General features: G+C 40.3%; 1 protein-coding gene across 9 annotated transcripts in view; it reads left to right on the forward strand.

The window, feature by feature from the left end:
• The window catches only part of lrfn1 (leucine rich repeat and fibronectin type III domain containing 1), a 196,036-nt gene continuing 169,521 nt past the window's right edge, over positions 1–26,515 (forward strand). For 5 of the 9 annotated variants that reach the window (XR_005070758.1, XR_005070761.1, XR_005070779.1 and 2 more), the window contains exons 1-4: positions 1–126; positions 3,235–3,281; positions 3,473–3,543; positions 20,529–20,695. The gene's annotated coding sequence lies outside the window, so the exon portion shown is untranslated. Of the gene's footprint in view, positions 127–1,016; positions 1,122–3,234; positions 3,282–3,472; positions 3,544–20,528; positions 20,696–20,941; positions 21,160–21,205; positions 21,567–26,515 lie in introns of those variants that run through there. The other 4 variants (XR_005070770.1, XR_005070778.1, XM_037075085.1 and 1 more) reach the window with 4 other exon arrangements.

Genomic DNA, 26,515 nt, shown 5'->3' on the forward strand with positions numbered 1-26,515 from the left:
CCGTCAGCCATCTTTGTTTGGCAAAACACCTCCAAAGCTTTTACTGCTCATCCAAGGGAATATTCTTCTTCTACCAACTCGATGGAAAACCCTTCAAGGTGTCTTCAAATGTCTACCTAAAACACGGTACGTGTTCTAAAATGCTCTGCTTCGGTTTTAAAAGTGCGTTTTGGGCTCAGCTGTGTCTTGAACTCACTGCTAGCTAATTAGCAATGCCGAGGAAGCACATGTAGAAGTGATAATTTAGCTGGGTATGTGATAGAGAGGGGCACAGACTGACACGAGACCAAATACAAATGTTTTTCTTTTTAGTTTTAAGGCACATGGGAAGTGTCAAGAATCACAACTGAACCTGTTGCTACCCAAAAAACATGGCGAGGCTGTTGTGGTGGACAGCTAACGCTCCACAGCACTCAGGCACAGAAATGTGTACCAGCTAGATGTGACAGAGGACAAAAGAGATTTTCCCCTGGGTTTGAGTAGCAGTTGCTAAGTTTGCTCATCCCTGAGGTATAATGGACTGGGCTGTCACATAAATGCCACACTTTTATAGCCTTGCTCCATGGAGAATACAAGGAGACAACACTAATGCTTTCCAAAAGCTGAGCAGCACACATAATGGACAATTTATATAATGAGACAGTGAAGAAGGTGTGCTAGTTGCATGGTGAGATGAACAGAAGCCCGCTCAGATCCCCATGACCTGCTTTGGCAAAATCTGTGAAGAATTCAAAGGACAAAGTAATTTAAAAAAAAAATCTGGCATCTGCAGCTGCTTGGTTTAGTTTGTTGATCAGTATTACACTTGTGGTTATTGATTTGTGAGTGTAGTCACATTTGGATGGTGTTCGGTTTGTCTGGGTTATGGATTTTTCTTTTGAATTAGTTTTAGTTGTTGACAGGATATCTGCTTTATATCTGCTTTTGCGGTGTGTGCCTGCCAAAAAGTCATTTAGCTTACGGTTTCTGTGTGTGTGTGTGTGTGTGTGTGTGTGTGCTCTGCTTTTGTTTACCAGACTGGTTTAAAAAAATGATCAAAAAATGTGTTAAATTAAGCTCTGTGATCGTATTCAGAGACACGCCGCCATCCAAATATGCACAAGACGCACCGTCTACATAAGGTAAAAACACTCACGGCAAGACTGCAGTGCTTTTAAATGCTTAATTTAACTGTCTGCCTCTTCAGTGCCTGCGGTAGCCTTAGGGATAGTTATTACCTCAAAGTAGGCAGCATTCTGCTAGGCACCTCATCATGAGTGACGCATGAGAGAGACACGTCTTAGGGAATAAGCTTGACCAACTGCAGGCGAGAAGGGAGGGTCTAATAATGCACTCTGCCTCAAAGCAAAGTGTTGCACACTAGATTTAACAATATTGGGGCCTAATAGCTGACATGTCTGGCATGTCACTTTGTTTTTTCTGTCAGTGATTGATGTATTTGTGCACCACACATGTCACATAGTGGCCTGGAGTTCGGTACACATCTGTGTGCCAGTTGATATACTGTGTCTGGAGCTCACCCAATCAAAGCTGGAAAAAAAGAACAGTGCAACATCCCAGCATGCACAGCAGGCAGATTTAGGAGGCACAGTGGCAGACACAACCACTTTCAGTGTCACTGAAGAGAAATCGGCTCGGTAAACATGGGATTTAGATTGTAGTCTTTCTTACCTTGTCTTCTTCTGGCATTGTGTCTAAAACCACTCAGTCATTGTTCCCTGTGTACCAAAACTTGATCATTTCCAGTGAACAGTAATGTAGATGCAGTGTGTGTATATGTGCATATACATAACTGTGTATATGTTCTGTGTTGATATGCAATTCTGTGTTGTGTGATGACAAATATGTTACCTTGGTAATTTGAGATATTTTATCAAAAATCTGTCTACAAGCCATGAACACCAAAAGTTAAGCTCGTTTGTTGGAACTATCTAAATCTAACACATCTTGTGGTGCTAAAGTGAAAGGATGCCATGATCCCATCCCACTTCTGAAGTACTTTATGTTCTATATCAGCACATCAACAGTATCGACTGATAAAGGCTTTAAAATCCAAAATATCAGCAATGGCCCCTAATATGACAATTCGGCCTCTATGACAGACTGCAAAGATGATGCTTAAGGCCCTGTTTTACAGTTTTCCTAGAAATGGAAACATTTTCCTGTTTTGTTTTAAAAAACAGCATTCATGTGACAACGTTTTGAAAATGATTATCGTGCACACATCCACGAAAGCGAAACGCCAGCGGGGGCCACAGAATAACATGCCTGCACACAAACGCTCTCTGAGAAGATTACATTCTGGAACCTGGTTTGTCTTTGATCAACCACCAAAATGCCAACCAGCTGTTCAGCAAACATTCACTCCTTCTGTTACAGAGTTGTGGACCATCACATCACAGTAATGGTGCTGCAAATCTACACTTTGCTGGAGGAGCGTTATTACACTCACCAGAGTCAGCAGCAGGAACGAAGCCTGATAGTCCGCAACTGTTCTTGTTGCCCTTCAATCTGCGCACGGCTGTTAGGCTGAAAACACAATAGATGTGCTAAGTGAGGCCGTGTCAGAACATTTCAAAAGAGTACAATTTGGAACCTGGTTTCAAAACTTTGCGTTTTCAGGCGAAAACGCCATTATTGTGTGAGCAAACGGGCAAAACCCAACAAAAGTCTACCGCTGTATGCAAAAAAACAGTTGTGTAAACAGCCCCTAAACTGTGCACATAACCTTAACCGTTGATTAAGCAGTTTCCTTATTTTGCTCAGTGCATGTGTAGGTTTTGAAAAGCTCTATACATCTGCATCAGCCAGTGGGCCATCATGATAACAGTAGGGCATAATCATATGTTAATTCCTCAGCAGGAGAGACTTCTCTGCCATTAGGTAGAAAACATAAATCTGCATCAGCATTCAGCCAAAATGAGTCGGAGTCAGCATGTCAGATATTAGCAAAAATCCAATATTATGTATCCCAAGTTCTATTAATCCATCTCGCTGGAAAGCTGGGATGATTCTGGGGTTTTTACATCTATATAGACCTTTCAGATGAAGATATTTTGAGAAAAACTCAGGCGTGAATAACAACATTAACGACGTGTGTGTTCCATTTGGCTGTTTTGGTTTTGGGGTCCTGCTATTGTGCATGCTGTCAAACTGCTGGCTTACTGCAGTCCATGAATATACACCAGAGCCATCATCGTTAGGTCATTAATAACACCTTTGCTTCTCTTACAGATGACGAATCAAAATCTCCGCTGTGAAAAAAAAAAGCCCACTGAAAGGTAATTCTGGCCATTACTGTCAACTTAAGTCACAGCGCCTCCTGATCATTCAAACCCACACAGGTGTTGTCAATTATCCCGGCTGATTAGGTGAAACCTTTGTGGAATTAGGACTGGAACTGAGCCATGTCACCACTCTCTCCGCGGACAGACAACAGCTATAATGATGGAAGGTGTCTTGTCCCTAACAGGTTCGCCAGAGGAGTGAAGGAGATGACAATCAACCCCAGGCTGTACGCGCCCACATTGTCCTGAGGAGAAGGTTAGTGGATGTGTAGAGGCCGCTGGCAGAAAGATGCTGAATGCTGTGAAAATGATAATTTTTCATCTTTGGTAACAAGTGCTCAACATGTATTGGCACATACAGTTACTGAGTTTACCTTCAGTAGACATATTACCTCTGAATTTCAAGTCAATGCTGTAAACATAAATTGGGCAAAAATTGTCATTGATCGACCATCAAAATACCAACCAACAGCTGTTAAACAAGTATTATCAAAAGACGGACAGATGGAAAACAACGTCGAGCCCAGACCGAACAAAATGACAGAATGGTTGTGTGTGTGTGTGGAGGAAACTGTGGCCGCGCAAGGACTGCAGCATAATTCAGGAAACTGAAGAATGCAATAGAAGTTTGAAGGCTGTTAAAATAAAAACAATATAAAAGGCCGTGAGCTGCGAAGACAATTTCACAAAATGGAGCTCTGTGGGAGAGAGGTTTAACATCGGTCCTTGTTAATCTTGGAATTACAGATGGAGCAATAATATGGGTCTTGCAGTACATGCAGGGCTTATAGTGGTGCGGCATATCATTTGCAGCACACATGCCCGGGACGAGGCATGATATGATTTACATTTCAGGAATATTCTCATTCCGTGTAATATTTAATTGGAAGCTGGTGTGGAGTCCACAGGATTCGGTTAATTTAATGAATTTGATCATTTCTAGTCAGAGTCTGTCAGCCATGTTTAAACCGAATTGCACACTCTTGATGATTCACAGACAGCCAAGCAATCTGGCAATAAATCTAAATGAAGTTTAGAGTTGTTGAATTTTTCAAAGAGGTTGCTTCAAAAGTCATTTTTCCCCAATTATGTCTAGGTGACGGTTCAGGGCAGCGTCACATTCTAACCTTACTGCTGTTACGGCCTGTACACCTCTCGTCTTTCCTTTGCTATTTCTTTCATGTATTGTTTGTTTTCCAGCATGTGAAACTGTTCGTCTCCCTGGTGACATAAAGGATGAATGAATACATTAAAGGCTACCAAAATAGGTCATATAAGTCTTTGAATCTCTATGTTGAAGCAGGGGAGTTGTGCCACTCCAGCATCTTTTTTTTACGTCCTCACAGTACAGCCTCACTAAAAATTGACGGGTAGTGTTAAGTTTCAGAGCAAGGATTTAAGTCAATTGTAGAAACACTAAATAGGCTGTTTGCCTGCAGATAGAGCAAATGTTTTACAGGTGTTTTTCTGCCTCTTCCTCTTTGGTTTTATTGGTACTCTGTGCTTCAGATTCAAAGTATCACTGTTCAGCACAGACTTGGCTGATGCGACATAATGGCTCGTTTATTCTTTTTCTGTGTTAGAGGGAATTCGTTGCCATTTTTGGTCACAAGGTAAGTCATAGGGTGACCTTAAAGTGAATTAAGTAACCGATTTGAATACTGGAGAAGAGCATTAATGTTGTGGTTGTCACGGAAATGTATGGCGAGGACATGCTGTTAGGGTGAGAAGCTGAACTGGAATTGTTTTGTTGAGGAACCGGAGATATTAGCAAGAACAAAATACTTCCAAAAGTAATTATTAGGGCAGAATAATATGTATGCTATAGTAAGTAAATGGCCCTATATTTATTCTTATTTTAAATTGGCTTTCTATATAAGTTTCTGCTTACTTCGTACATATGTGGAAACTAGAAACAATAACTTGTGACAGCAATTTGTGATTCCTTGGCATAACATAATTTTGGGAATTGCACATTAGTCAAGGCCAGGAGGGTGGGGACAGATCAGTTGTACAGTGGTTCTGCAGAGTAGGTGTGGCAAAGCACAGAAAGGCAGATTTGATCGCATTATGGCCTGGCATGGTGACATGTCTCTGGCACATGGTGAGTCCAAGCCAGCTGCCAATTTCTTGCTCCTGTGGTCAGACAGGACCAGTGGCAACAATTGTTCCTGGCACAAATGATGTGCTATTGTTGTTTTACCTATTAGGTGAACAAAGTAGAGAATTGTTCAATTGTGTAAGCCATTATGGATTTGACTAGGTGAGGTGTAGCATGGGTGTCACTATCTGCTCTTCATCTTCACCTGCTCAGAGAATGAATCCTGCAGGAGCAGAGTTGTGGGTGTTTTTTAAGGGCCAAGCGAAAAACAAAGTCAGAGTGGTCACTGTCACCATGTGTGAATATCTTCTTCAGCTCAGAGACGCCACAAAGTGCTGTATGTTTCTGTGTGTGCTTAATATTTTACTGGGTAGAGGCTATTTTCCAAACAAACAATCAAATCCATTTTAGCCCACTGGCTTTAACATCAGTCTGACTATCATCTGGCTCATGAGCAAATTTATAAGACTACCACACAGTTTTTAAATACTAAATTGTAGTATGAGGAGTTAATATCAGCTGTTTGCCGAAGGTGATTCATCGCACTTGATTTAAACTTTTATTGAACAATGATGAAGTTGAGTTCCACAGTGCAACTATCCTGTAGCTTGTGGTGCTTGCTTTGCTTTTCTGTGTCTGCTGAATAAAATAAATAAAAAAAAAATTTGTATTAATAACTCAACCTCTAATGTCTGGTATACCAGACTAAGGGGTTTCGCTTTTCAAAGAAAACTGGAAAATGTGTCTCATCGCACAGTAATAATCCTTCCACACTGGACAAAAACCCACTCACACCCACTGACATCTGGCTTTTGACTTTGCAGTATAGTCACAGGTGTTTATCGGCTTCAGCATGGATCAGCAGCGATGGAAACACGACACCCAGGTGCAAGGGTATCACTTCGTGTTGAAAGGTGGCGGGGACAAGGGCTCAGATTAAAAAACATTGTTCAACATGTAAGATTTTAGGCTCTGCAAAAGTGGTATTATATGAGGTCAGAGAACATATTGTAAGTACAGTGGGAAGTCCTGTCTTTTTAAGCCCCCCTCCTGAATACCCGGTCTGCTCTGATTGGTCAGCTCACACATGCCTGAGCCAGCACAACTACCAACTGAGCAGCTGTGCTATTATTAATTCTTACATGCCACTAGGCAGAAATTATGTAAATTTGTGACATGGTGATGTAGTGTGATGCCAAGTTAGGGAGTTCAAGTCGACTACTGATGAGACATTTCAGGAGCAGTGGGAGAGAGGAGCTTAGTTTGTTGTGGGCTTTTTAACTCTCAAGGTGGTTTACTTGTAAAACACTGAAGGAAAAGAAAGAAAAACAAAAAGCGTTATAGGTCTCCTTTAAGGAGAAATGCCAGAACTTTACGCTTCATGAGAACAAACAATAATATTGACCGTGAAGGTCGCTCTTGCAGTTTTGCATATCAGAGAGAGTGGACTATCAGCCTTGACAGAGGTCTGTGCTCTCTGATGTTTAAGTATGGAGTGCAAGACATTTTCATTTCCATTATTTTTGCATGTTGAATTGCCTCTCTAATAAAAGCACACAACTGTGTCCAAGGATTTCTCCTTACGGCAGTCAGCTGTACCCAAATGTAGGATAGCGGGCTTAGCTGTATTTATTTTGGGGTCAGAGAGGCGAGAAACAAACAAATGAACTAAGATATAATGAGTAATAACAAACTTGAGTAATGAAAGTGAGTTTATGTAAAAAAAAACACAGTCCTAATGGAAATAACTAGACTAGAAGAACAGCGGAGAAAGAATAAAGAAGGTCTTGTGTGTTCAGTGGCAACCTGAGAGAAAATGTGCCCATACATTTATTATTAAAACCCACATCGAGAGATTTGATTTCAAACATATACTGGCCTGAGAAATCCCTTACCTGCTTAGAGAACTGGAAATGAATTTGCAAGTTCTTTCATACCACAGTGAGACGCACCGCTCCACGCAGTACGCTGGGCATCCTGCCCTCCAGCCAGGAATTAAAGCAAAGTCAGCGCATTGTGCGTCTCGCTAGTATCTTCAAACGACTGCCAAGAAATGATGTGCTGTAGCTGTTTTTCTTATGTTTGACAAGGCAGCCAGAAGACCTCCATTTGTGTTCAAATATCAAATCAGTGCTGCGAGTCAGGACAGATGTATTCATTTGTAAGCTCAAAATTAGGCGACAGGGGGAGTTCTTACTAGTTAGCTTTGATTTTTAAGGGCAAAACAACGGATTCACTGAAACATGAAAGTACCACTCCTTATTAGAGTCGGCTTTGTAGTGTGTGTTGTGTTCAAATGATGTGGGACAAGCAAAGGGCCATACATCTGAAAGTGTATGTTGAGATATTGCTAAGACAAGCGAGAATGGCAGCAGATAACAAAGCGGGTGTGTTCGTCGGGAAGATTCAGCTGCGCAGTGTGTCAGCGTGAGCGCTGACGGAGTCTGGGGTGAACGTTGTATATCAACGAGATGTCTGACAGAAAGTAGGAAAGAGAAAAGTTTTTTTCAGTTAATGTGAATACATCACAGTGCAATATGATTCACTGCGTAGAACATCAACAGAAAATCAGTTTGAAGCTGATTAATTTTGTGATATTTTCATACATCATGCTGCAATGTGACATCAAAGAGATAGTTTTATTAATATGGTGCTATTGATTTTTTTTTTTTTTTTTTTTGGTGGCATTAGCTGGTCCTACTCAATTTATTTGACAGCGCAGACAGAAAAAACTAACAGCCAATCGGTTTATTGGACTTATGTGTGTGTGTGTGTGTGAGAGAGAGAGAGAGAGACAAAGAGCGAGGTTTTGTTCACTTTGGAATATCAAAGCTGAAAGCTGGCTGTTGGCTGAATTAAACGAATCGTGCGGAATTATGTCGGATATCGGAGCATTAGTTTATTCTCTGATCTCGGTTCATGAGATAAGAGTGACAGATAATGTGGTTGTCCGTTGCGAAAAGAGCAGCAGACCATCCTGCATGATTGCTCTAACTTGGACAAAGGGTGATGGCCTTGTTTAAAGTATCAGTCTGTGGTTATAGTCCACTGCTGAAATGCATTAGAATGGTTACAATCTTTGTGTTTTAAGGTTTTATTGCATTTAAATATGTGTGCCACGGAGGCTGGAAGCTGCATTGAGCTGCAGGATGCACAGTTGGATGCTTTATTATTATTATTATTATTATTATTATTATTATTATTATTATTATTATTATTATTATTATTATTATTATTATTATTATTATTATTATACAAGAACTCCACTGTATCATCCAGGTCATGGTAGTCTCGAAACTGAAGAAGCCTCTTGTGAGAGGTGAAACATCTTCAAGAAACTGAAACACGTCCAGTTGGCTACGATATAGCACATAGAATTGTCCTCACAAAGTTAGTTTTTTAGTGTGCAAATAAAATTATGTGTTTATTATTGAGGTCATAGATAACAGGCCGTCCTCATCAGACACGTCCTCAGACTTTCATCATCAGGTATCTGGGCAGCAAATTACTCAAAATACCATAGATGATATTTGCTGACTGATGACCCCCGATGAACGTATGACAGACAGAAACATTGTGTTAATAAATTATTTCAGCGGTAAGCGAGATACTTATCAAGTTGCACCGTGCTCCGACGCACCTGTCACATATTCAGGTGTGCAGACATTTATTTAAAAATAATTGTTTATCCCTGTCTTTAGCATACACGAAGGCGGCAGAACATCAGAAACACCTCTGAATATAATGCAGACCAGAACAAAAAACACCATTGCTGACTGAGACATCAATGCAAGAACATATAAAGGAATTAACACCTTGTAGAGCGTGTCAAAAAAACTGAATACATGAAGGGAACTGTAAAAAGCAGACAATTTTGCCAGATAATTGGATTGCATTAGATTGTACAGGTGTGGCTCAGAAACCCAGGAGCGACCTTTCACTTAACTCACCAGATCCAGCGCTATTACAGAAAATATCACTTAGTGTATCTTTAGCTTATACCTACATCCTAATTGGCTGTCCAAGTGAGAACTGGATGCTGTGCTTTTTCCTGTTTAAGTGCCAAACCACAGATAATTACGGGGGCAGGGTGTTTTCAGATAAACGGTAACAGTTAATGGGATAGTGGCAGAGTGACTCAATATTTAGCTGCCTCGGGGCAGGTTTGGTGCTTATCTCTGACCTCTTTTGTGTGGAATTTGCATGTTGTAGTGTCCCAACAACACTGTTATCTGGTGGATTGGATTAGAAGGGCTCCATAGAGAGAAATGTTTGAATGATTATCTGTTATGTTGCAGATACAGGATGGGACTTAGTGTATTTTTTTTGCAGGGTATCTACCTTTTATCCCACATAGGTATACCAGGTTAGCAGGGGAGGAGGTAATTAAGCTGGAAGGTAAAAAGGAATATTCAATGACACTTAACGCCTGGCTGGAGTTTGTGCACATTTCCTTCATACCTTTCACTGTTTTACACCTGCTTGGCTATATTTTCAACCTTACCTGTTATGCAAATTCACCACTTTTTCCGCAATTATCATCTACTTTTACACTGAAGCTGTGGCTGCTGGTGGGAGCAGCTTGCCTTTAATTGTCTGTGGGCTTGAATGGTTTATTGTTGACAGGAGGAAGGTCCTAATTGCATAATTGGAAGAAAAAAAGCCAGAGATGTAAAGCTTCACAAAAAAAATGTTTCATCAAAAATCTCTTTGACAGTGCTGCATACATTTTGAAATTGTTTTAATTAGTGTTGAATGATTAAAAATGTAAAAAAAACAAAAGCAAATAAAGAACAGAAAAGGGAGTGAAGCTGAAGAGCGAGATAATGTGTTTTCAAGAAATAGTTCAAAGCGCAAGAGGAAATTCCCCACGGTACACTGATAGACGCTGCTTATGTAAGAAGTGAGAATCTCTATAAATATGCGCATGTGTGTTTGTGTGTGTGTGTTTGTGGTGTCGCAGTAACCCCAACTTGCCTTCCTCGTGACGACAATTTGAAGAGTCACAAATTGATTAACATCAACTGAAAAACTTTGCAACGCATGCCGCCAACCCTCAGTTCATCTGATAAGATTAATTTTTAACACAGCGGTTTCATTTTCTGTATCTGCAAGCTTTTGATTTGCAGCTGCCTTTGAAATCCAATCCTTTAATGGCAAATGTGCATCATTCAATAGAGGACATTATGTGAGGATGCTTGAGCGTTAAGCTGCTTTGCCGTGATGCTGTGAAAATACATGTCGTTTTAGATGAAATGATCAAAGACATTTTCAAAATGTACGTTCCGTTCATAGCTGGCTTTAAACTTCATTAGAAGTGGACGGCGTGTCAATTAAAGTAACCAGCAAATTCTGAATTAGACACAAATTGGACACCGCACACTGTTGTGACCAACCCAGAACCATTATGCTTTATTAGTCAACAGTTTCTAATGATAATGGTATGTAACTATTATGCAGTACATCATTGCGTAGGCTGTTAGCCAGGAGGCAGTGACAGTCTCATTAAAATTGAGTTTTAATTAATGATCTTGTCTGTTTATTACAAGTGTCATGATGTGCACGAGTGCAACCCCTGCACATTCACACGTTGTCAGCATGACAATACAACCCTAATGGCTATCTTTGGTTATGATCTTAGGAATCAAGGTAGTGTTTAATACATCACAAAGACTGGGTTAAACTTAGAAGCAGTTGCCGAAACCAATTCTCCCAACAGTAACACTGACGGAGCGCCCGAGGGTCTGGTCACTTTCATTATAATAGACAGCAGAGAAGATTTGGTTTCTGCTGCAGTCACCAGGCAGCTGCAATCAGGAGCGCCGCTCTCTCACGCTCTTACCCAGTAATTAGAAACAGAGAGGATGGAGGGGAGCGCCTGCATTTAACCTTCACATCCCCTTGTTTTATTAGAAGTGAATTTCCACGTCCTATTTCAGTAATCTGGCTGCACAACTTATGTTTGGCTTTATGCAATTTCCCTGACATGGTCAATGTCCTCCTTATAAACATGAAAATGTCTCGTCTGTCATAGTTTATTTGTCATTTTTGGTGTTCTGGCAGCCATTTTATTTCTACAGGTCTGGATTTGTGCACCCTCTAAAATAAGACTTATTCCACTTGTGCTTATCGGAAAAAGACTTCTGCAAATTCAGGATAATGAGTTGCAACTTGAGGTGTTTGCTCCTTATCCACACCACAGCTAATTCTGTATGCCAAATGGGATGCTTGGCTTGCTGCCCTTCGCTGCGTGCACCGAGGGAATCCCAAATTCCAGTCGTAAAAGCACAGGAAGCGGTGACCTCTTTTGAAAGACTATGAATCATCCTGTTATCTCCATCTCCTCAGCAGCAGGGACTCTCATTCCAACGTATCACTGTCGAGTCAGGGCTTGCTAAATGAAGTGGGAAGGCAGTAGTAATGACATTGCGATGGCGTTCTCGTTCAGATATGCAAACAGTATTATACAACGGACTTGTGAGGAAGTTGATGCTTAAGTTACACAGAAGGTGGGATGATAGAAAATCTGTTCAGTAATTCACTTTTCAACAGTGCGGTCCCAGGCTGGCGTAATAAGGCGCAGACAGTCATTAGCATGCAAGTGTCTATGCTTGTCTAGTCAAATTACCTTTTGGCCTCGCCACTGCGAATCAAAACAACCAGCCCTTCAAGTCAGCTGATTAAATGCAGCAAATATCTGCTCTGACTGATTTTCTCCTGAAGATATAACATGTTAGAGGGGTAAATCTTGCCAATTGAAGCTCAAGATTCAATTTGGTGTCCGATTGTGTTACTAATCGATTTTCGATTCCATTCAATTCTCGGTTCGAAGACAATACTCTTAGAGAGAGTAAACACAAGCTGTCCTCTTCTTAAGTTTAAGCAAGTTGAATTAGGTCTCCAACCTGCTGTTAGTGAAAGTGTTGTAATTAATGGGATATGAAACATGAATAAGATCTATACATTTTTCAAGTATAATCATATAAGAGAACATGACGCAGGGGTTTTCTACCTGGAAGTTATTGTTAACAAACATTGTGGCTCGGATGATTAAACTAATTAAAATAAAAAGGTTAACTTTTTTTCTGCCTCTTGCTCTGGTATCCTACGTGCTAAACCACTGACAGGTGTCCTCAGTCCGCTAAACTATAATCTAAAACTCAACGGGAAAATCTGAAAAATGACCTGCAGCCTTTTCATTTTAAAAATCAGTTCAGTCAGTTAATTAAAATGAAGAATCTGAAAGCATCTTGCAGTGAATCTGTTGGCCATCGGTGTACCAGACGCTGAGCAGACGCAGGGTTATTTAAGGTAAATCAAACTGAGGAGAGTCATTTTCCTTCACCACAGAAACTGTTCAAGTTGTTAAATGCTGCAGTGTGTGTCAGTCAGCTGGTCTTGTTTGTAGCTGCTCCGCTCTATCGACATGAGTCTCTGGCAAACATGTGGCCTTTTTTCACTTTCATTTCGCAAAAGGTAATTATTATATTTCTCGATGATGGATTACAAGACAGCTCTAACCTGTACGTTTCACATCTATGAAATACAATTTTGACGATTTATTCTGCCCTAATCGCCTGTCACTCAGACGATACATCAGAGTGTGCGGAGCGGATATGGTGAACAGCGGTGCTAGCGATACCTCTAACAGCAGAAATTACATACTGTGTGTTTATTACATGATGGTGAAACCTCACATTGCGCTATATTCAACCTTTCCAGGGGTCAAATGTATACAGAAACTGTTCAATAGAAATTTTTCAACTACTGAAGGTGAACTCTGTTTTTAGGGCAGCAGCTAACTTACATTCATTTGAGCTAGCATATCCTCACAGCAGCCTCATGCAGGGATTTGACTGTTTCACTTTGATCCGTTTTATTCTTTCTGGCATGCACATTAGGTCTGTATCTGTCCCCCCACATTCCCCCGGATTGAATATGATTTGGACCACTGCATGTCTCCGAATTAACATTTACCGCCAGAAGTGAGTGTTATTTTTAAGTGTGGGCTGCTGTGTTTGCTAAAAACATTTGCTCTTTTATTTTCATTGTAACATTAATCCCGTTGTCCAATTATTCAGGTGAGTGAGACCTCACAAACACTGAGGATGCTTGATTGATAAAAGGTGGAATTCGCGGTCGCCGTTCTAATCTGTGTGCAGCAACAGAATGCGTTTCAAAGGTCACGTCCCTGCCGCAGACAGACATAATGGATATGTCACTTCTGTCTATGTTTTTGTGGTGAGGACCAGAATATATACAAGTATCACACCACATTTTAGTCCTGAATCCTCTAGCATGAAATTAAATTCCCACCGCTTAAAGCAAATCACTATAACCATTTATATTTTCTAGTATTAGTGTGGAATAGTTGCAGTACTGATAAGAGATGTAGCTAAATTGCAGCTCCTCTACCCCACAGAAAAATTAATTATGGTTGCTTTTTTTTTTTTTTTTAAATGCTCTCCTCACCAAAGCTCAGAATGAGACAACAGCATCAGAGCACTAAATTTATGATCAGAAATGTGTCACCAGCAAGCCATTTGCAGGTGTAAATAATTGTGTTCATACATGCGCCCAAGGGAAGGCCACCGTAAATCACAGGCAGCGTTCGCATGTGGCGTGATGCCAAATTGAATTCTTCAGCAAAAAATAGATTTAGGCTGGCCTGCTGCCAAAACAACTAAGTCAATTTTGCTTGTGCCAAATTACAATGTAATCCAAGCTGGATTTGATATGGTTTACGCTGTGTAAAGATGGCTAATATTGGCTGGAATAGATGAATTGGAAGATTCTGGATTAAGAGCAATGTACCATAAAAATCTACAATATCGCTTGTGTGCGATCCTCTTATCTCCCCCCCACCCCGCAGAAGATCAGTTAAGTTAGATATTCGACTGTTAATGACTATGACATTTCTAAATGTCTCGTAAAATAGGGCACATTGGCTGTCTTTGAAAGAGGAGATGGGACACCTGGTGGTCCGGAGCTGGCCAGGGGCCCAAGAGATGGAGAAAAGGCTAACCTTTTAAAATGAAATGAGATTAGGTCATTCATCCTTGTCTCAGCATTTCCATTGTACTGTTTTGTGCAGAAAAGAGATGAAATCGCAGCAATCCGAGGGTCTGGCACACAAAACCCAAACTCTAAAATTAGGTTTTCATGCTGCCTGTCCACAACGTATAGAACTGAGTCTTGCATAACAATTTCCCACGGTGCTGTCTCCTGGCATGAAAATGTTCCAGCCATCTCCAGCAGTGGAAGGTCAATCCTTATCTCACTCAGCATATTGATTCTTTGAAGTTATTGTATGGAGAATAATACCTAGAAGGCATTTAGGATGTTGCATGTATGTCTCCTGGCAGATTACAGTTATATACAGTATGTTTTATGCATAGAATTAACATTATTACCTTGCTATCTAAGGGGGCATGTGAATGTAGTTGAGTTTGCTCAAAAATACGTGCATGATTTCTTGAAGTGATAATTTATTCTCTGCAAGGATTAAAAATCTACATATAACCATCCTGGTGCAGACCCACAGAACCATTTTGTTCGCCTTTTGACTTGCTATTCATGTTGCTTTACTTTGATCGGCTGGCTGTCAGTGGGAAATGACTCATAATGGGGTGCTGCTAATCCCTCAGAATCAGTGTTTGCAGTGATTAGTATTCTCCAGAGGTGAATATTTATAGTATTTAAATTCATAACTCCACTGAGCTCAAATAAAGCACCTGATGCCAGAACAGAACTAGACCACCAATTTATGATATTTTCATTTTTTTTTGTTTTAGTCCTGGCGTGCATTTAATTCCTGCAAATGTCATTTTGGAGTAATTATCACTTTGCTAAATGTCCCCCCCAGTCGCTGTGGTGTCACAAACAAAATATTACCTGAACAGTTACAGTGACATGTAACACAGATGCCTCTGATCCTTTCACTGTAATATTGCAATATTTTTTCACATCAGGGCACTTGTGGCTCATTAGTGTCATATCACTCATTATGGATTAGGGCTGCAACTAACAATTATATTAGTTGTTTGGTCTTCAAAATGTGAAAAAAATTATTGACAAATTGGCATCGTTATTTCTCAAAGCCAAAGATGACATCCTCAAATTGCTTATTAAGTAATCGTACAGAATTTGGTCATCAGGTTAATAACTGCATGAAAGGATACAGCAACTATATTGTACAAACTTTAAGTGTTCAATTAAAGGTGCAATAGATAAGATTTAACCATCTTGAATTCTTACGGCCAAAAAATAACAGTGCAGTATACTTCCAGAATAACTGCTAACTGCTGCTAACTGTGTTCTTTTTATACATCCATGGCTGTCGCTATATAGCTGAGCTAGTATTGGTGTTTAAACCCGTCTTACAGGAGCTAGCTGGTTAGCGTGCTAACTTCAGTGGATACCTATTCAACACAATACATAGATGTCTTTGATATAACGTCAACACTGTCATTTCTTCACATTCTATAGATCATTTTATTACATTATGTAATGTTTTGAACAATAAATCATACATATTGTTCTTTTAAAACTTTCCCTTCTAATGATTACTTTCATTAATGATTAATGTGCTAATTATTATATTAAGTGACATCCTCAAGTTACTTCTTTTGACCCACCAGCAGTCCAAAACCCACAAAACTCTTCATTTGCTATAATAAATGATAAAGCAGAGCAGCAAATTCTCACATTTAGGAAGCTGTAACCAGCAAATGTTTGACATTTTTACTTTAAACATGACTGAAATGATTAACAGATTATCTAAATAGTTGGCAACAAAGAGTGACTAATCAATGAATGGACTAATCACTGGAATGCTTGTGGAAATATTATATTATGTAAATACTCAAATAGTCCAAGATGCAAATGCCAAACTTAAAGTGTAAAACAGTGTGTGATTCCCAAACTTTCTACTTTGGGAGAACCAAAACAGCTGCAGGGAGTCAGAGCCCTGGTCTACATCGGTGAGTCACAGGCATCAGAGCCCGCAGTCCTAGACCTCACGTCATTCCCATTTAATATTTTCATTAAAGTGATTACACACGGAACCCTTTATAAAATTTGTGTCAGTGATGTGGCAAATTTAACTTTCTGCCCGCGGGATGGTAACTGGGTGATGCTAACCTTTGGTGTGATGAAGATAAATCCCCAACTCGGGAGATACTTCTTGTCATGAGAACACCACCATCCTGAAAATAGAATAAACCGATTCATCACGCTTCAGTTGGGCTTAAATAGTAAAACAGTGTTGCAGCTATGGCTGTTTTGTGCCACTACTTCTTTCTCTGCTCTCTCTGCTGCTGTGAATGCCCACGGCCAGTCCGCGGCTGAGGGATCAAATGCTGTGTCCCATTTTGGGACCAGTCCATTTGGCGGGGAAGTTCTGAGACACTGTAAAACTCAGTAATATGATCTTTATAATCACTTTTCTCAGTGCTATAATTACTGTAGTCTTGGCCTTGAACTCTCCCTCGCCTTGTGAGATGTCGCGAGGGGGTGATTTAACTTGGCAGAAGAGGTTTGTGTGCTTCAATCCTGAAATAAAGTTCATCTGACGTTATTCAGTTTTTTTTTTTTTCTGTTAGCAATAGGGTTCTTTATGGAAAGTGGGCTTTTAATTAATAAGAGGACTAATTAAAGAGATTTTAGCTTTGCACGGACTGGCATCAAACCGGTGCAAACTGATTTATTTTCCAATAGTTAAAACTGGTCATTAATGAGCATCAACCATGCAGAATAAAATTAAAAAATAAATAAAAATCAAAGGACTCCTGGAGGGAAGTAAAGTAACCTGTGGGAGCCACTTTTCTTCAAACACTCAAGGCTTTTTATAGCTAAAAAGCCAGAAATCACCCATGTCACGTATCTCCTAACATAAGCAGCTTGTTAAAATAACAGTCCACATGCTGCGCTCCCTTGCTTTGATGCTAGTCACTTCAGAACAGGAGGCACACAGCTACTAGATTATCTGACCTACAGGTAGCACTCTGCTGCCATAACTCAAAGTTTGGCCCCGAATATTTACAGCATAACGGCCACAGAACAGCACAGCAGCGTTTGACTGGATGTTTAATGGGCTGAAAGTGAATCCATGGTAAAAAAAAGATATACAATAAAAAAGGGCCTTTGGCTCCTGAGTAGCAGGTTTTATTACTTGAATTATGCTTCCACCATAATCACTTAAAATGTCTCTGTACCTTTTTGCATCTGAACGTCTGCGAAAACAACTATTATCAGTTCTTCTACTTAAATGCAGGAGGCTCATTACCGTGGATGTCAGCGTCGCATTATTTTTTTTTTTTTTCGTCAAACCCGTGAATCCATTTCACCCTAATTGCTGTTGAATTATTAGCAGTGCAGACATTAGCCGAAAGAAATTATGAATAGCCATTAACTATTCACACAGTCGAAACTCCCGTGTGGAAAAGCCAGCTGACAGGGTGATTTAGATAAATGTATACATGCATTAGGAATTCTGCTTTTAATTGTGCGGCACAGTAAAGGAAGATGCAATGTGTTGGATGCAGTTAATTGAACCGCTATTATATGCTGCGTGTTGAAATACAGGTAAACTATAAAAAGCAATTGTGGATGTTGCTGTTTTTTTTTAAAAAAATTTTTTAAAGCGCGTTGTGTGTGATCTATAATAATGTTTGCCCCTTTACCAAACTACACACAATGGATTATCTAAAATCCAGCTCGGCACATACCGTGAAATCCTTTCCATTGCTAATTTTGACCCATGTGGTAAAAACCAGCATGAAATAAACATTTTCACTGTTGAGTTTGTCATTACTACATCACCCTTTTAAAAAGCCTGCCTTGGATACAGAACCAAAGGAAGAATGATAGCTTTTGGTAACAGCATCTGCAGAGCCTGATAAGCTTAGTCTGGGTGGTGTTAGTGAATCAAGACCCTTGACTATCTCCATAAGCCCTGTTGCAGTGGCCGGCTCCTAGATGTAGGTCTGGATAAGCTGTGGCCCCGACATCATTTACAGCTTTTCGAGAAAAAGGATAACCGAAAGGATAAAGAGGGAAAATCAGTTATGATACATGTTTTACGGGTCAGCACACCTTGACAGGGAGAGCACAGACCTCCCACTTTATTCAGCTGCTTTGTGTCCTGCTTTAGAGTGTGGCACGCAGTCTGAGTCCCTCGCTCCTGCAGCTGCAACAAGCCCTTCTGGCAGGTGTGAGGAGAGTACACTGTAAGACAGGATTTTCAGAGACCTTAAATGCTACCTTGTTGACAACATGGGGACTTCAGCGAGGACAGCCGTGGGCTCAAAAATGAATAACCAGCTGCTGTTTGTGACTTCGCAGCCCATTTGCCAGGATACAATTTTGGCAGTTAACGATTCTGCAAACCTCAGATATATTTATGTGTATGTATCATAGATTACCTACCATATAGACATACATTTGTACAAAACATGTCAAATAACTTTCACATTACGTGTGTGTGTTATCTGACTGTCATGAAGGGAGGTGGATGTGGAATTGCAAACAACAAGGTTGACGAGCTTCAGACTGCAGTTCAAGTCAGCTTTTCAATATTTGTCAGCGAGAAACTACTCGATATTTTTTAAACCTCTCGACATTTCCAGCCATGTTTGTGGTTACAAAAACCTGATATTCTGAACAGGACCATCTGTAGCTGTGTTTGAGGCGACAAACAGGTTTTTTTTTTAGGAGACCTCAGGCAGTCTCCAGCCATGTTTGTGGCAACCCAAACAGGTATTTTAAGCCAAAATAAATTTGTTTTTCTAACTCTAACCAAGTGGTTTTTGTACCTAAATCTAACCAGAGATTAAGCAAAGCGGTGTTGCAAGAGAAAACTTTAAATGAATGTGGTTTTGCAGAAACAAACTTTGCCAGCATTTATTCTGGTGATTGGGCTGTTTCATGCCAAGTCTGCCACATAAAAGTAATTGACCTATAACTTTGGTATAAGTAGCATTTTTGTGACTTGATGGATCAAATTAAATTTCTGGTTTTGTTGAATTCATGTTTGTTTTTCTCTTTGTCTCATTGAGGCTTTATCCCTCAATTACAAACCCTCTTCGAAGTAACATTTATACTAGATTGACAAACTTAATTGCAGTGCACAGAATGGGCACCAGCCTTCAGACAAATGCTGGTAAAATATGCATGTGGTTAGACTCACCAGCTAGAAAGCAATGGTAATGTGTTGAGATGCTGCTTTGTCAGCAAGCTTACACATGAATGGATATCTGTGAAACTTGGATGGAGGATGGGTCCTGGCCCAGAATAGACCTTATCTATATCTTATAGTCCCGATCTGGATAAAGGGACACATCCAGAAGTTATATCTCACTCTCCTTTACATGGTGAAATAGGCAAAATAGGCAATTTTTGTTAATTTTTCAGGGAATAATGCAAAAAATATCCTATTTAGGTGACTGGTATCTATGTGTGAGAACAAATGGATGCAGATCCCAGATCTGTGGAGTCTATACAGGGCTAATTTGTTTGTTGTCTTGTTCAGTGGCAGTACTTACTATACTCCAGTATAGTGCTACATTCCTTTACCACACAGTCGTAGGAGGGGGGTCGGGGTCACCAGTGGGTGTTCAAAGCGGATAAATTTAACAAAGGACACTGGGGTTTGCGTCATGCCTCTCTCGTGTGGTAAGGTTAAGGCTGTTGTAACACTTTGATTAAGGTAAGGGGAAAGGAGCAGGTTATTAAGGGATCATGACTTCTTAAAGGTTAAAGTCAAAGTTTGTGTTTTGGTTAAATATAGTAACGGTGAACAAGTCCTGTGTTTCAGTTGAGCTCGTGCATTATGTGCTTTTGTTGAGTAGACTGAAACCTGTGCATGCACAAGTTAACACCTTCTGCAGTTTGTTGCTCAGGAGCTGCAGTTGAAATTGAGCCGAAAGCTAACTGCATCATGGGTAATGTTGTTGATCAGTGCGCAATGTCCTCGTAAAAAAAAAAAAAAAAATCATAATAAAACCTTAGAATTAAGACTTTGTATGCATCTTTAATTACCAGACGCCATCATTATTTCAAAATGAACCAGGGGTGAAAACTACAAATTGTGGCTGAGAAAAACAGCGCTGCCACCGAATCCTGATTTTTTTTTTTTACAGTGGCCTGCAGGATACAGCTGACATTTGAAAAGGTTGAGCTGCAGACGACACCCCAGAACAAGTTAAGAGACAGACCTGAAAGTCAAATACAGGCTTTTTCCACTTCAAATGGATGCATCTTTCTCCCATTCTTTTGTGTTGTCTCCATCACGCCATAACAGCTTAAAGTGAGTTTTATCTTCTGTTTTCATTGAGACGTTGTTTGTGTGTGCAGAGTGGAAAAGTTTATATCTAGAGTAAAATAAGTTTGAGGCATCAGAGGAAATTGGAAAACAACAGAGTCGCTCTGCTCCATATTGCAACTATATCAAGCATAACCACATAGGTGAGGTTATCAGTTTACCGTTCACATTGCTGATACGAATTTGATTTCCTTTTATATAGGCCCGTTGTCTTTGTTTTTTTTTTTTTAGAAATCGAGGACTTTTTCATAGAGGGGCTCCATTTAGTGTTGGCAAAGAGTTGAATAACAATGCTATTACCTGCCATAAACGGCCACATTTACAGAGATCAAGAAGTGCACGCTCTGTATTTTGTGCTCCGGCTGCAATTTCTCCAACTGAGTAAAACTGAAACGCAAAGGCAGTGTGTGTGAGCTTGTTCGTGTGCAGAGTCGTGGGCGTGTGCATGTGTGTGCTAATGGGAAACTAAATCACGGTGCCTTGTCTTCATCACAGCCCTGTGAATTACCTCAGCGCGCAGAGCAGCTTATCCACCGTCCAATGAGACTGCACATTGTCTGGTGCGATCTCTGCTCCCTATAAGCTCTCCTACTGAACGTCAGATCAACATTTGGCACATTTTGTTTTTGTTTGCTTTTTATTTTTTGTCTTTGTTGACAAAACTACTGTGAGCATCTGCTCCATAGAGGAACAGAGCCTGAGTGTGAAAGATTTAACAGATGTTATTAGTGTTTCATCACAAAGGCATGAATGAATATTCATCTGCATATTTTTACAGTTATTAATAAATTACCGCAGCAGTCACCATAAGCATTACTTTCAGTAATTAGGCTAATGTTGAACATCTTTTTTTCTGCGCCTTTGGCCTTGTTTCGTTAACGTGGATGTGGATTTAATGATCCCTCTATGAATCTTGTCATAGATCACCATTTGTTTTGCTCGATGGTTGCATATCATCGAAAAAGCAAATTATTGATCGGTTGCAAGCTTAACAATAAAAAAACCTATTTCATGTAGATGTGGACTTTGATCCGGAGCATCCTCTGCAGCCGTTGCGAATTGTCAGGTTTGTGTTACCTGATATCACGGAAACCAGGTTCTCGCTGTTCTTTGTTGCACCTTATTTTGTTTCTTCAGAGAATCAAGTTTGTCATGGAGAAGGTATAATGAGCTCTTGTTAAAAATGACACTGCAAGGCTGCTAGACTCAGAGCAGCATGTCACATTTCTTGTCACAGAAACAAGTCCAAAATTAACTTCTGCCTTGTATTAATCATCTGACACATGACATGAGATATAGAACAACAGCTCCCGACATAGTGGGAGAGACCAACAGGACACAAGGGGCCAAGAGATGATTAACATGATAGGAGAGCGGGGAGAAAATCACATGCGACACAAGATACTTTTGCTGGGTTTTGCCTTTTCCCTCCTCTTCTGGCCTAAAAAAAAAAACTATTTAACATGTAGAAGTCAAATCCTTTCTTCAAACACTTAACTGCTCAAAGCTCAAAGGCTATGTTCAGACTGATAGCCCAAATCTGTATCTGTACTATATATCCAGATTAGCTTACAGTTAGAGGTGGTTTGAAGTGCGATTCAGAGTCCGGATGCTCTCACGCCTCATATCAGATTATACAGGTGTCTTCTGTGTCACTCGCAACACAACTCGCAACACGACACACAACAACTACGTCGAGTCCAGAGTCACCGAAGTGCATCAGTGCTCGACAGTCTGTGAACAGCCTTGCTGAAATAAATCATCTGCTCCATGACTAGACAGCGTGATTGTTTGGACAGGCATCTACGTCTCCATTTTCTCATGCTTCTGTGTTGGGAAACTGCATCACCAGAGTACTGTACGTAGTTACTGACGCCTACATTGTTACTACAGCAACCCATGTGATCGGCTGGTGATGCCTGGGGACATAATCCGATCTGATCACTTTCACATCTGATTTCAGAAACAAATCAGACATTCCTCCTTCCTCATTAAAACAATTCAGATCATACGGATATGCACATATTTCTGTATATGCATTGTAAGCTTTAAGTTTCCGTTCTGTATACTGCACTTTGATTGGCTTTCAAAGTATTTGTGACGTCACAAAGCATGCTCATAGATCCATTTCTTAAAATCAGATTTTCAGTGACCACACAGAAAAAAGTACACTTTCAGTCAATGAATGTGAAAACAGCCTTCTAGTGTTGAATATCATTCTATACAATTAACTGCAGGAACTAAGAGGGATCCACTGACACTGAATTTAGTCAACGTGGGCTCTGTCACACACACAACTCCATACTGTACATGTCATTACATTTTCATTACAGACCTTCAAATGTTAGAGTCTTGTGTTGACATGACTCATTGCCAAAGTCCTCACAAGGACTTTGTTAATGAGTCATGTTTGATAAACGGAATATTGGTTTGCAGTTAAAAGTAAATAAAAGTCGTACTGACTGTTTAAACAGGCGTCACATTGTTTGGAGAGGACATGCTTTTAACCACTAACTAAAAGCCGTCTGTATTGAGATTTTAATTCACTTAAAATGCAGCTGTGTTCATAAAACAAAAACAGCAATAATGAATAGACAGTCAAGGATAATGCAAAACAAATTGACCGATATTTTTAATACCAAGTTGTGCAAAATCCATTAAAGATAAATGTGACTCATAAAGGAGGCATGAAGACAAAAAATAATTTCTTTTCTACTCCCCTTGGTGATTTGTAATGCATGAGATGTTGACCTAAACGCTCTTTAAGGCTAAACAAGCCTGTCCGTGTGGATGTCTGTGCAAAGTGATGCAAACGTTCATACTGCTCAGCAACACCTAAGAATAACAACCGTCGCTCGGCCGGTCTTCTTTTTAGTTTCCAGTTCTGGAGAGGGAAAGTAAGACGTCACACACACGCATTTTTTTCTGTTAATATAATCGCGTCCGATCAGGAAAGATTAGAAGAACTCATTTTGCCGTGCTTGATAAACATGTAAATACATGCAAATTTCTCAAGCGCGGCTGTTAAACTGGAGATTTTCAGGACACATTTGCTCTGCAGGAATGGATTTTGACCCTGGTGCTTCAGCGGGTGAATGAGGGAGCCTCCGTGAGGAGTCCTGTTGCAGATCTGATGAAACCAGAGATGGGAGTGCTGGGAGGGGTGGGACGAGGCTCTTTGATCTCCATCTACTTGAATGAGCACTGGCATAAATTGCCGCATCCACTATCAGCAGTGAAAATCAAATGAGATCTACAAAGCACAGGCCTAGTTCGGCTGATGTGCTCTAACTATTGGCAGGGTCCAGTGAGATATCATTAGCGTCGTTGTAGTGGGAAGAGACGGATAAGACTGACAGATAGGCTGCAATGAAATGAGATAGCTGATTGTTTATGTCCCTCTGATACTTTGTCCTTTTTTATTTTGTCGTTTCGGGCTCGCTCACACTTTGACAACAGGGAGGTGTGCATGTGTTTCGCAGGGAGATAGTGGCAGATAACAAATAGCATTAGGAAAAACAGACTGTTTTGTAGGCCAGCGAAGTTTGGCAGTGAGTTAAACTTCATCACTGTCAAACTATCAATATAAAACATCACCATACGCTCTAAAGATTTTCTTCTTTTTTGGCCTGACAAACGCTTGCCTGGAGCGAATGTACACAGTCACAGATGTATTGAGCAAGCAGTGATTTTCCTATGAGAAATCCAAGAAAGGCTGCCAAGAACACACTTACTATTTTTTTTTTTTTTTTTTGTAAAAGACGCAGCACAATCAATCTCAGCCATCCCCTTTCCCTCGTGATGAAAACACAATCCCTCTCACTGAAATTTGCTTTGGGATTTTTCCGCCTACCCGTGTATATTGTGCACATCAATAAGACAGTGTTGCAAGTGTCTTATTCAGTGTAGAAGTTTATGATTGTGAGGGACTTAATGCTCTTTTTTTCTACAGGTATGCTGAGCACTCAAGGATTCTCTTAAAGAATCACGTCATGTTTGTTTGTTTGTTTGTTTGTTTGTTCTTTAAGTTTCATTTAATAGATACCTGAATGCTAGAATTCCAAAGTGAGGCTGAATTTGAAAAAGAAAAAAATGCACTTGATTGAATGACTTGAATCAGTGTCCTTACCTTGAAATACCTTTTTAAAACATCCAGGTTTTTTTTTTTTTTTTTTTTTAAATATTTTTTCCCTCTCGGGGGTTGCACATAATGGAGCTTTTTTAATTGCACTCTAACCGTTTTTTCAAAGATTCAGCGTCACTTCACCTCATCACAGCGGCACGGCTATACTACTTATCAGTGCAGGCGGGTCCTTGATGCGGCTGAACAACATTTCAGCAACAAATGAACGACGTCTGTGTTCTGCTTGGTCGTGGAGACAGTTTCACAGTGTCTGGTCCTGCATTGAAATTCTGGTCCTGTAAAAGACACAAGCGTGGAGTGGAAAGATAACAAGCTCACTCCTAATCTCCCTAAATGTGTTTGAGGCAGGTGTTTCCTGTAAAAAAAAAAAAAAAAAAAAAAAAACAGGACAGCGCAACAAGATCAAAGCTGCATAAATTCTGTCATCTCATTCTGCATTCAGAGCAAAATGAAGCTATTTGCTGTCTGGAAGTGTTAGAAAATACAAATAAAGATGGTTTAGCCGTTTGATACTGGTGTCATTGCTGACGCCGAGGATTAATTTTAGGTTTGGGCTGATGGGATGTCTTGGCTAAGTATTTACCACTAGACGCAGTTAATGGATAATAGCCCGCAGTGAAGCATCTGGAAATGTTTGGAGCTTTGCGAGAGCAAAAAGTTGCTCTCAAGGAGTCATCCTCGCCTTGAGAAAGGTCAACGGATAAATAAATGCGATGTTAACAGAAGTGGCTGTAAATCGTTTTCTACCACAAGATACAGGGGCCACCGCGGGAACAAAATGGAGCGCATTGTTTTCAGTGGGTGACACCTTAATCTGCAGCAGCCACAAATCTTCTATTTCGGGAGGCAAGAAGGGCTCTCTTTGCACAGGTTTCCTTCCTCGCTGCTGTGCTGCGAGACATTCGAGAGTGTCTTTCCTGTCTAGACTGGATAGAACATCTTTGATCTGAAAAAGGAAGAAAAAAACACAAGATACCGATATTTTGTCTGACCCATTAAATCCTGAATTAATCTCAGCATGAATCGAGTCCAGCGGGGAGAGTTTCAGAGATCTTCAGTCTGATAACTCTGAAGCCATCTGAGTAAAGTGAGGCTGTTTTTTTTTTTTTTTTTTTTGCAGGGGAGACATTTGAGGACTTAACTCTGTTGTGCTGCTGTTTAAACAAAAGCAATCCAAGGCCTTTAACTCATATTTGTTTGGGCAAATCATTTAACCCAAGAAAATAGGTTTCAAACACCGAGCCTGTGCAGCGTGCTTGCCAAAAAGTTAAGTCTTTAGTGAAGTTAGTTGTTTTTATCTCGGAAAGACGACTTGTATTCAAAATAGTCCAGCATTGTCCCATGGATATGCAACATTGCGGCTTTCAAGCGCTGCCTCTGTAATGAGAAATAGATTTGATTTCACACGGCAAAAATGACTCGGGTGTCAAGAGGAAATGCTCGCGCAACATGCCGCCTTTTCCCGTCCAACAAACAGAATTAAATCAGTTCCTCTTTGCTTTACACAATTGGTGTACCGAAAAGCAAACAGTTGTTTTTGTGTGGCTTTGTTTTTGCGGACTCAATGCATCAGGCAGCGACGGGTTTTTAAAATTCAGGTCCTGTCCCGGCAGACAGCATCTGAAAACGGGCCACCATATGATCCTGTCTGCACTGATTAC

The sequence above is a fragment of the Acanthopagrus latus genome, chromosome 2 (assembly GCF_904848185.1).
Source record: "Acanthopagrus latus isolate v.2019 chromosome 2, fAcaLat1.1, whole genome shotgun sequence".
In the NCBI taxonomy this organism is placed as follows: Eukaryota; Metazoa; Chordata; class Actinopteri; order Spariformes; family Sparidae; genus Acanthopagrus; species Acanthopagrus latus.